The sequence below is a fragment of the Ursus americanus genome, chromosome 32 (assembly GCF_024610735.1).
Source record: "Ursus americanus isolate L20-20 chromosome 32, mUrsAme1.1.p, whole genome shotgun sequence".
In the NCBI taxonomy this organism is placed as follows: Eukaryota; Metazoa; Chordata; class Mammalia; order Carnivora; family Ursidae; genus Ursus; species Ursus americanus.
In genome coordinates, this window is record NC_142158.1 from 16,138,292 (window position 1) to 16,151,063 (window position 12,772).

Consider the following 12,772-nt stretch of genomic DNA (forward strand, 5'->3'; position numbering starts at 1 on the left):
AGTAAGTCCTGGAGACCTAATGCACAGCACAGTGATGATAGTCAACAACACTGTGTTATAAAGTTCAAAGTTGCTAAGGGACTGGATCTTAATTGTTCTTACCACAAAAAAAATGCTAATTTTGTGATGTGATAGCAGTGTTAGCTAATGCTTCGATGGCATCATCTTGCAATCTATAAATGTATCAAATCAACACATGGTACACCTTAAACTTACACAATGTTATATGTCAATTATATCTCAAAATAGAATTGCTTATAATACTTTACACTTATTTATTATATTAAAAATATAGTAAGTATGCACCTGAAAGGGCTATTGGAAGATTAAAGCAGACAGTATGTAAAGAAATTAACAATTTCTGGTGCATAGAAATATCAGAATAAATGTTAGCACTGATTATTAGAGTTTCCAAGTGATTTTGAATGCTTTGCAATAAGACAGATATCAACAGTCATCCAGCAAATTCTCATGAAGCACCTACTATGTGCAAAACAATGTCAGATCTTTACCTATGCCATGCCAAAACCCACTTGCACCCTTTTTTAAATGCTGTGCTATGTTTAAAAATGTTTTCTAACATTTTTGCTTTGTAGGAAAACCAGACAAGGCAGAAGTAAAATGAATAAACCGAACAGGTTATTTCTAATAGTTTTCATGAACTCTTCTGTCTAGACGTCCGAAAAAGTGAAGTTATTCCTATCCATTCTCAAGAAGATAAGCTGTCAGCTGGCAAAAAAAAAAAAAAAAGGGTGTGTGTGTGTGTGTGTGTGTGTGATACTTGCAGATGATGAGCGCCCTGCTAAGGGAAAGGGACTCATTTTCCAGGTTGTTCTATGCTTGCCTTTCTTCTTGGAATCTAGCAGGAAGTGGAGTCAGAGACTTTTCTTCAAGGAAGATCCCAGCCTGGATGACTGTAGAGCCCAGGCCTGCCCAGAGACCAGTGTTTGAGAACAATTAAACCCCCAGGAGCTGGGAGGAGCCCAAACCCAAGGATTAGGCTGGTGCCTCTTCGCATCTCTGTTTGTGCCGAAATTGGGGCTACTTTCAGTGCCTGGCAACTTCAAGGTTATGTCCAATTGGGACAGGAGGATATCCAAATTAGATTGTTAAGAAGTGATTGGAAAAATTGATTTGTCAGAGAACTATATCATTTGACTCTAGGTCACTTTATTATTTTAAGTCTTGGGTGTGTTTTTAAGAATCATTGAATTTTAGATCTAAAAAGTGAATTTAATCTAACTCATCCAATATCCCCAGAGGAAAATAATGCCCAAAGAGAGTAAATACATCTTATTTTTTTTAAGTAGGCTCCACACCCAGCATGGAGCCCAGCGTGGGGCTTGAACTCATGACCCTGAGCTCAAGACCTAAAGTGAGATCACGTCGGATGCTTAACCAACTGAACCACCCAAGCACTCCTCTCCCATCCCCACTGTTTTTTGTTTTTTGTTTTAATACTTTACCTCTTTTAAGAAAGATACAAAGTGGCCACATTGACACTGGCTACCAGTGCAGGCTCCCAGGAAGACAGTGCCTGAGATTAGTTCCTTCCTCCCCTGCTTACAAACTTTCTAAACTCAGGAAGGTCATTGACCCTCCCTGTACCTCAATTTCCTGATCTAAAAAATGGGGATGATAGTAATACAAAACTCAGAAATCATCAGGAAGATCAAATGACATCTCATTGGGGTATTTGGTCACACGCCTGCCTAAGCATTCAATCAAAGTTGCCTCATTATTATTTTTACAATTATACCTATCGGTATTATTTGGGGGAAACTAAAGTTAGAAAGAATTGAAAAGACAACGGCTGACAATCAAACATCCCTTCGTGCTCTGAAATTTTCACTCTTGACCTCTAATGAGCTGGCTAGATGATGATGAGGGCTTTTACATTTAGGGCTGTTATTGTTTTTCATTTGTTTGTCTCCCAAGTCAGTATTCAAAGTACCTGAGATGATTAGATTATAAAAGTATGCTTGGAATGTTAAATGTTTTTAAAGAATTTGATGATTTCATAAACAATGTTGGAAAGAATTTAATTTGTTGAACTTATGTTTTGGTGACTTAACTCGGAATGCTTAAGATGACATTTCAAACTATAATTATAAAAAGGGAAATTATAAATTTACGAGGAAAAATATGAGATACTATCTTCATGACATTGTGGCGGGGAGGGCTTTTAGGTAAGGAACTAAAAATCAGGAAGGGTCATAAATTCAAGTTCATCAAAATGCAACACATGGGTTCAACGTAAAAACATTGAAATGTTAAAAAAGACAGTTCAACTGGGGAAGGGATTTGGTTTATATATCTAACAGAGGATACTCACCCAAAACATATTTAAAATATTTTACAAGCCACTAAGAAAAAAAATCAAAAGACCCAATAGGAAAATATCCAAAAGGTAAGAATAAGAAAGTCATAGAAAAAACACAAGTGGCCAAAAATTTATTACAAATGTTCACCTTCAACAGAAATGAGAAAAGAGAAAAATTAAAATGAGATATATATTTTTTTACCAGATAGGCAAATATTAGAAACCTAATCACATCAAGTGTTGGCAGGGCTATGGAGGGAGCAGTGTTTTTAGACACAGCTGGTAGAGGTCTGAGTTGATACAGCCACTGAGAACAATTTAGCAGTATTCATTAGAACCAAAAATGCAACCTATGTCCCTCCCCACGTCTCCATATCAACCCTCAGTATGCAGGCACACATAGAGGAATACTCGCCAAGGGAACTTGAGCAAAAACATTGTGTGACTTTTTTTTTCCTATATTGAGAAATTATATCCTTACATAGCGTGATGCCTGCCTCAACTAAAGATTATGCCTTGTCTGGAATACTCAGCATGATTAAAAAGGAAAGCACTAAATAGAGCGATAGATCTCCAAGACCTACCTTGAGATAAAAATAATCAGTTGCAGGAAAATTCATATAATAGGTACAATTTATACCCGAAACACAAAAAGATATAACCAAATGGAGTACAGATGTTTGGAGCCGTATGTCTTTATGGAAAAAGATAGCAAAAGCCATGGAATGATGATACGTACAACTCATAGCATTGGACATCACTGAAGAAGAGTTGGGGATCATGGCAAAGGCATCTGGGGGTGGGCATTCATTGGGTTTTATGGACCCAGCCAATATATAGACAGGGACAAAAATGTCAGCTCTATGACAGATAAAGGGCATCATGGAGCAGATGGCTTAGGACCACAACCAAATGGGCTTGCTGATGCCTTGTTCCCCTTCCCCCCACCATGTTTACCCCCACCCCTCCAGTCCAAGCCCTGGCGACAGTCCTCAAGAAAGGGAGTTTAGTTCTACATGACCTCATAATGGTCAGAGCCGGAGAGGAGTGAAGAGACTGGTTCCTCAATCTCATAACCTTTTAACAGGATGGGCTCCACTTTACTTTAAAATGTAGACCAATGCTGCTCCACTGTTTAGGTAACAGGTTTCTCCTTCACATCCTCTGGAGGAGTGAGTTCGCAAGTGTGGGACAGCAAGGTCAAGACTGCTCTTGGTGCTGCTTTCAATGTACTGTTACTACCGCTCCACCCTGGTGATAAGTGTTTGCCTTGACAGTGTTGCTAACAAGCAATGTTTCAATGCTTTAGAAAGAGGAAATGTACTCTTGCGACACAAGTAAACAGAACCAAAATTCAAATAGAAATTTACAAAAGATGTTAGCCTTTTCTCAGAACAGTGGTCACTTATAAGTAATGTTTTAACACTTCCGAGGAAAATGTATTTACGACAAAGTCACGTAAGAGAATCAAATTAAGATAGAAAACAAAATAGAAAGCTCAAGAGTGATGACATGAATTTTCTTTAAAAGAACTGGAAATTATTAAGAAATGTCACAGGTAGAATTTCAACAAGTTTTATATCAACCCCAATATACATTCAAGGTATTGAACAGCATTTTTGAAATAATAAATAATCATTAAAATAAAAACTGTGTGCAAGCTACTCTGTTATGTACTTTACGTGGGTTTTTTTTCAGTAATTTTTTTTTTTTTAAGCACATGGGGTCAACACACCTCTTCAGTTAAGGAAACAAAGGCATAAAATAGATAAATATTTGCACAGGGTCCCAAAATTTGAGCCCATCTCAATGCATATTTATCTCCCTTGCTTTTTACCAATATTGTCTCCCAGCTTCTAGGCCATCATTGGATAAGCTGAGCATAAGTGTTTTAAAATTAAAATAAATTCTGTTATTTTTTTGGCATATGCACTTGCAATGATTCACCAACCAGAATCTTCATCTACTGAGAGGAAGGAGTCCTTTATTCTTGTAAACTATAATGATAAGCGTTCAATATTTTTAGGGGGAAAATATATCTGTTTATGCTAGGTATTTAATAATCACCTAGAGATTTGCTCTAATTGTCAGCTTCTCCAGAATTACTATGGTTTTCTAAATTTCTTAACAAGTAATTATAAATAGATGTTTTGGTATGAAAAAAATGAGAACGATATTGCATTTCATAAATACCATATAATTTCCATTTTCTGATATGGAAGCATGCTAGGCCACACTCTGGGCTTAAGTCTCTGCTTACTGGAAGTATCCACACATTCTTTTCCTTCTCAATTATTCAGATCTTCCTCTGCACTGTCAGAAATTTACCCAAGAGATTAATAATCTAATACATGAAGATATCTTTGTTTTCACTTGCTGCAAAGGTTTCTTTTTTTTTTTCTTTTTGTAAATGCCAGTTAATGCTGAGTAAGCTTGGAAGACTGTATCACATATGATGCAAACAACATGTGACTTCATCTGGCTACACATAAGTATAAAGCAATGATGGCAGTTGGGTGAGATTCATAGGCCCACAAAGACATGTCAAGGTAAGAACTCATACTCCGAATGTAGACTACTTTGTAATTCTCATCATACATGTGTTTAGCTTGGCTTGCGAGCTTTCTCCAATCTGTTATTGCAGAAAAGAACTGAGGTAATCCAAAAGAAAGTATTTGGGGACTTCCAGTAGATTCTTGAGCCAACAGAAATACACCCAGTTGCCAAACACTCCCTCGCTAAAGTCAATATGTGAACATACGAGTATTATTTTGGATGCCGTTGTGCTAACGCGAGTGTGTGAAGGTAAGAGCTTCTCTTTGTCAAAGTGAAGATTTGGTTCTTCCCATGTCCTAAAACACAGAAGCTAACATCTCAATGACTCACCTTAAAATCCTTTCCTTCTCTTTTGATAACGATAATGTATTTTGCAGTACAGCCAAGAGAAGCTACTTTTTTTATCTGCCAAAAGACTGAGATTATGATCGAGATCAAAAGCCAAGATATAGAAATGATGGAATACATCACATCTCTTCTTCCAAAATTTGATTCCCCGGATAATAATCCCCAGGTTATTATTCCCAGAATAATAATCCAGTTACGCTGCAGTTTATTCACAGTTCCTAAGATTTGGGAATTAGCCATACATGGGGCCGAAAACGCAAGCACTTCCTGTATTAACAATAGGAAGCAAGGGGGCGCCTGGGTGGCTCAGTTGTTAAGTGGCTGCCTTCGGCTCAGGGCGTGATCCCGGTGTTCTGGGATCGAGCCCTGCATCAAGCCCCCCATTGAACCCCGCATCGGGCTCCCTGCTCCGCTGGGAGCCTGCTTCTTCCTCTCCCACTCCCCCTGCTTGTGTTCCCTCTCTCACCGGCTGTCTCTCTCTGTCAAATAAATAAATAAAATCTTAGAAAAAAAAAAAAGGAAACAAAATTAATCATGCAAAAGGGAAGAACAACTTATTTTTATTTTTATTTTTTTTACAGAGAGCGAGCTTGGAGGGGGAGCAGAAAGGGAGAGAGAATCTTAAGCAGACTCCACACTCAGCGAGAATCCGACACAGGACTCAATCTCACAACCCTGAGATCACGACCTGAGCCAACACAAAGAGTCTGTTCCCTAACCAACTGAGCCAGCCAGGCAGCCCCAGGGAAAAACAATTTAAAATGCAGATTAAAGCTGATATTTAGAAATCTCTCTTAGGAACTGGACACATAGAAAAGTCGAAGAGAAAATAATTCACACATAATATCAGTACTATTTTTCCCCCTTTGTTCTTTGAAACTTCCCTTTCATTTAAATTTAAAAAAAAGTAGGTAAAGAATCACATTCTAAAATTGCTTCCTCATGCCATGCCTCAGGGATGTGAAGTAAAAGAAAGGATAATCAGTGTACCCATCATCAGGCTAGCAGATCATTGGCAACTCTGAGATCTATTGTTCTCTTTCCAACTAAGTAGCAAAAGTTCTGATCACGCATGAATTAATATGAAACAAGGTATTTTCATGGAGGTGTCAAATGAGGTTTTCCCTTTCATTCAGGGCTGAAGGATATGCCTGTTTCTTCAGAGAGGAAAGATGGCGCACTGGACTGAGTCCTGAGCCAGGGGCTGTAGAACATGGATTCTCCCCCCAACTCCCTCATTTACGTTCTTTGTGAGTCAGTCTCTTCTAACTTCATTGTCTTCCTTCTTAGAGAGAAATGCCTGCAGTGCCCTCCTCAGAAGAGCTTTGTGAGGAAGATTCAAAGAAGACCTATAGTAGAATCATCTAGTAACACAAACCATGCTGTCCAAGAAGATGTCATAACTAATATCACAAACTCTTTGTAATTACTAACGAGCGTGACACTGTGTGAGTGCTTCCTGTGGGGATGTGGTGTCCTCTCAGATGGTGGCCCTCCCGAGTGACTCAGAAAAGGGGTGCACCTCTTAGCCCAGGAGACCTGATATTTTAAAGGGGAGACACAAGAAACATACCAGAGACCAAACTGCCATATAATATTGTCTCTGGGGGAGACGTCCCCGGACATTTAAAAAGGGAAAAATTTATGTGTTCAAAAGAAAATGGGCTTTCAACTAGAACAAGTAGAACTCGCCAAGAGAAATGATTTTCTTAAAAATTCCCGGCAAGTTTTAAGCCGAAGGAAAACAAAAGAAACCTTAGGAGCATACCAAGTCTAGTATCATTTTGAAAAGCAGAAAAACTCAAGAACGAATGAATTCATAAATAGTGGTAAAGCAAAGCTGTTGTTTGTACTGATCTAAATGCCCTCTGCGGGACCAATCAGACACATGAAGTGCTCAGAAAGCGAATTGAGGAAAAGAGAGAAGGAGAAAAAGTGAGAGAAGGAAAGGCATATTTAAAGGGCATGGCTCTTCTGTGGGGCAAACGCTGGCTTTAGCACCCTCTTGTGTTTATTAAATATTCTGTGGAAACGTCTGGGTTGCAAGCTGCATGCTGGGAGTTCTTGGACAGGTGTTCTGCGGTGATCTTTCCAATAAAAGCCCTTAGTTTTAGATGAAAAAGATAATTGAGAGAACTAAGTGTTAATCACTTAATTTAATCTTGTCCTGCTTGGACTCAAATTCAGATTTCCTGATTCCTAATCTTTTTGCTGCTGCGTTGCATCGTTTTTTTGCATTTACAAGATAGGATCATTCAATTATTGGACAGTGATTTCAGCTCATTTTTGGACCCTGTCTAGCTACCACCACTCAAAATTATATTACAGCACACATTTCCTATATACGGATATGGATCCAAAATAATTATATTTTAATAATTTTGTTATATCCCTTAGATTAGTGACACAAAACAAAGGGTAGAGTGCTTGTATTTTTCCATATGAATGAAAAAAGTTTGAAATATAAATCACTAATGAAAATAAATGGTGGAGAATTTCAGATTATTAACTCAAATTACTTTAAGAAACTACAGTCACAGGGATTCTAGACTAAATCATGTTACTAATATGAACACATTGATAGATAAAATACACAGATACATAGATACCTAATCTTTGGGGGTAGGGTAAGTCAGAATGTAAACGGGGATGATTAGAATTCTGTCGGGTCATTTGTTCTTGGAGACAATGACAGATGACATGGGATTGCCTTTCTTTTTTGGCTTCAAGAGACTAGAGGCAAAGTATTTTCAGCAAAGATCTTAATTTGGGATCTCTCAAAACCTTTGTATTGAGAATTCAATATATTTGTCTCCACTTTGTGGGCTGACCTGGGATTTTCTAGAATGTTTAGATATCAATCCCTGTTAATAACATCTAGCACAAACATCAAAAAAAATCCTTATCATCTTCTTAAAATCATACATCATCACACTAAATACAGACACAAACAAACTTCTCTGCATTCCACGATTCCAGAACAGCCCAGAAAGTATATTTTGATCTGTATTCATTACCATCTGTTCATGTGGCATTCACAAATAATGCCATTCTGGCAGACTATATTTACATTTTAATTTCATTATGATTAGAATAATGAGACTATTGATGGTTTCTTCCATTTTCCCTTTTAATAGCCTCTTAAATGCGAACTCCAGCCCTTTTGTGCATCATTCTGTTTTCGCAGAGGGAGTTTTGTTAGCATGCATTTTCTGTTCCCGTGAAACAGTTAGAATAGAAAAAAAAAATCAGACTTGTAAGCTTAAATTTCACTAAAAAAATCAAATTTTTATAAGTGATTATTTAATTGTCCCAGAACAGTAAAAAGTTCGGCTGGAAAGTGATATGTATTATTATTTATTGCAACATTCAAAATCTTTCCAGAAGAAAGCATTATTTATTTAAAAACGAAAAGCAGTTGAGGTCATCAAAATATTTTTATAAAATTTCAGACTGAAGTTTAAGGTGTACATAAATAATATAACACACACACGCACACACACACGCGCGCACACACACACACGCCCACACACACATGCACGCGCACACACACACACACGCACGCACACACACACACGCACGCACATACACACACGCACGCACACATGGAGCATCCACACATTTAAAGTAAAATTTCTGGGATGAACGTTTTGGTGTTAAAAAAGAAGGAAGTTTTGGTTACGGACATGAGCAAAGTAACCGGTATTGGATCTAACTACCTAAATAGTTAGGGACAAAAGATACGAAGTAACAGTTTTCAGACATCAGACAATATATCACATAGGTCTGCCCTTCTTCAAAGAAGGAAAACACAGGGGTGTAGATACAGTCGGCATTCACTTCAACTTTCTGCCCGTGGTGCTTTCCAAACTGTAGGACAAGGGAGTTAACTCACATGGAGAGCAGTGATCTTGCTGGGTGGAGGAAAGAGATGTTAAGAGATAGAGCTGCTGAGACAGCTGTAATTTATGGAGAAGAGGATCCAGAGAGGAAAAAAAGCTGCAGAGAAGCAGCTCTAGAAACCTGCACGTGGGCTCCTTTCACTCGTTCACCAAATACTAAGCTGCACATGTTTAGAGCAGAACTCCACGGTCCCCTGCAAAGAAGAGCTCCCAAGGGGCCAGAGTGACACTGGGATTCCGGAGGCTCCACGGTGCAGGGAGGCACCAGCATTCTGAGCAGAATGGAGGCATCTCATGGGATACTCCACGCGTTCCGCTGACATCTCAGAAAAGCCACATCATAAAAGTAGAGCTCACAAGGGTATTAGGGTGGATGTCAGAGAAGTTAGAGTCTGTGGTGTAAGAAAGCGGTCCAGTTTCATTCTTGGATGTTGCTGTCCAGTTTTCCCAGCCCTATTTGTTGAAGAGCCTTTTTCCCATTGGATATTCTTTCCTGCTTTGTTGAAGATTAATTGACCATGTAATTGGGAGTTTATGTCTGTGTTTTGTATTCTGTTCTGTTGATCTATGAGTCTATTTTTATGTCAGTACCATACTGTTTTGATTACTATAGCTTTGTAATTTAACTTGAAGTCCAGACTTGTGGCATCTCCAGCTTTGCTTTTTTTTTTTTTTTTTTTCTTTTTCTTTTCAAGATTGCTTTGGCTATTCTGGGTCTTTTGTGGTTCCATACAAATTTGGAGATTGTTTGTTCTAGCTCTGTGAAAAATGCTATTGGCATTTTGGTAGGGATTGCATTGAATGTGCAGATTGCTTTGGGTGGTATAGCCATTTTAACAATATTTGCCCTTCCAATCCATGAGCATGCAATGTTTTTCCATTTCTTTGTGTTGTCTTCAATTTTTTTCATCAGTGTTTTAGAGTTTTCAAGGTATAAGTTGTATCTTTTGAGGTAAGTTTATTCCTAGGTATCTTACTATTTTTGGTGAAATTTTTAATGGGATTGTTTCCTTAATTTCTCTTTCTGCTGCTTCATTATTGGTGTATAGAAATGAAACAGATTCCCCTGAGGTAAGGGAAACAAAAGCAAAAATAAACTATTGGGACTTCATCAAAATAAAAAGCTGCCCAGTGAAGGAAACAGTCAACAAAACTAAAAGGCAGCCGATGGAATGGGAGAAGATACTTGCACATGACACATCTGATAAAGGGTTAGTATCAAAAATATATAAGGAACCTGTAAAACTCAACACCCAAAAATGAAATAATCCAATTAAGAAATGGGCAGAAGACATGAACAGACATTTCTCCAAAGAAGACATCCAGATGGCCAACAGACACATGAAAAGATTCTCCTCATCACTGATCATCAAGGAAATACAAATCAAAGCTACAATGAGATATCCCCTCACACTTGTCAGAATGGCTAAAATCGAGGGGTGCCTGGGTGGCTCAGTCGTTAAGCGTCTGCCTTCGGCTCAGGGCGTGATCCCAGCGTTATGGGATCGAGCCCCACGTCAGGCTCCTCTGCTATGAGCCTGCTTCTCCCTCTCCCACTCCCCCTGCTTGTGTTCCCTCTCTCTCTGGCTGTCTCTCTGTTGAATGAAAAAAAAAAAAAAAAAAAAAGAATGGCTAAAATCAACAACACAAGAAACCACAGGTGTTGGTGTGGATGTGAGGAAAGGAGAACCCTCTTGTACTGTTGGTGGGAATGAAAATTGGTGCAGCCACTGTGGGAAACAGTATGGAGTTTCCCCAAAAAGTTAAAAATTGAACTACCCTACAATCTAGCAAATGCACTACTATTGTGCCCCCAAAACACAAAAACACTGATTCAAAGGGATACATGCCCTCTGTGTATAGCAGAGTTATCTACAATAGCAACTACAGAAACAGCCCAAATGTCCATCCACTGTTGAATGGATAAAGACGATATGGTATATGTATAATGAAATATTACTCAGCCATAAAAAAGGATGAAATTTGCAATGACAAGGATGGAGCTAGAGAGTATTATGCTCAGCAAAATAAGTCAGAGCAAGACAAATACCATGTAATTTCACTCATGTGTGGAACTTAACAAAACAAATGAGCAAAGGGGATAAAATGAGGGGGAGAGTAAAACCAAGAAACAGACTCTTAACTATAGAGAACAAGCTGATGGTGACCAGAGGGCAGGTGGATGGGGGGATGGGTGAAATTGGTGAAGAGGATTAAGGAGGGGACTTGTTGTGATGAGCACCGGGTGACGTATGGAAGTGTTGAATCACTATATTGTACACCTGAAAGTAATATTACACTGTATGTTAACTAATTTAAATAAAAACTTAAAAAACAAAGTAGAGTCTTTTTTATTAGTGTTCTTGTGGCACCAAATTCCTTCTATTACACTTATCACAGAGAGTTGTTTTTCATTTCTTTATCTGTCTTGTTAGTGTTTTTTCTTTTCTTCTTTTTTTTTTTTTAAAGATTTTATTTATGTATTTGACAGAGAGAGAGAGAGAGAGAGAGAGACAGCCAGCAAGAGAGGGAACACAAGCAGGGGGAGTGGGAGAGGAAGAAGCAGGCTCGTAGCGGAACATGGAGACTGATGCGGGGCTCGATCCCAGGACTCTGGGATCATGACCTGAGCCAAAGGCAGATGCTTAACAACCGAGCCACCCAGGCACCCCTATTCAGTGTTTTCTCTACACCCCTCCTCAAACTGTAAACTCCTTGAGGTACCATTTCTCTTTTATTCTTTGGTCGGTCAACACCTATGATAGTGCCTGACACATTCCAACTTGGTTGGACTGCAAACATCTCTTGAATACATTCATTCATTCATGAAAAACCAAAGTTGTATAACAACCTAACAGAATAAATGTCTTACGGATTGATATGAAAACGTGGCCCCTATTTTTAGTATTTAAAACTCATGATGCCCAATATATTTTACTGTTTTATACACACAACTCTTTATAGCTGGTGTGCTCATTTGTCTTGACAATCTCAGTGCTTTGATAACCAAATCAGAAAAAAAAGCACAGAAAATGTAATTTTAGAAATGACTCATTGGATTAATAACTCCAGTAGTGGTTTTTAAAAATTCCCAAGAAGTACAATTGTCAAGTGTGATTCTCAGCTAACGTTTCCTGTAAGAGGAAACCAAGATGCAAGCTGATGCCTACAAGATGTGGAGAAGCCACGCTTGTTTAAGAGGGCTGCCATTACATATCAATTTGTTGATATATCTTCCATTGTTGACCAATTCCCAAAGAAAACAATAAAACATGCACACAAATTGACACTACACATCATTTGATTATTTTTGCCAAAGTCTAACACAGTGCACATAGCTATAGAGCTGAATTTTTTAAAAGATATTATTTATTTAGAAGAGAGAGAATGTGTGTGCATGCGGGAACAGGAGCGGGGGAGGGGAGAAGGGACAGAGGGAGAAGCGGACTCCCTTCTGAACAAGGAGCCCAACGTGGGATTCCAGGGATCATGACCTGAGCTGAAGGCAGACGCTTAACCAACTGAGCCACCCAGGTGCCCTTAAGATTTTATTTTTAAATAATCTCTACACCCAATGTGGGACCTGGACTCAACTCTGAGATCAAGAGTCACATGCTCCACAACTGAGCCAGCCAGGCAGCCC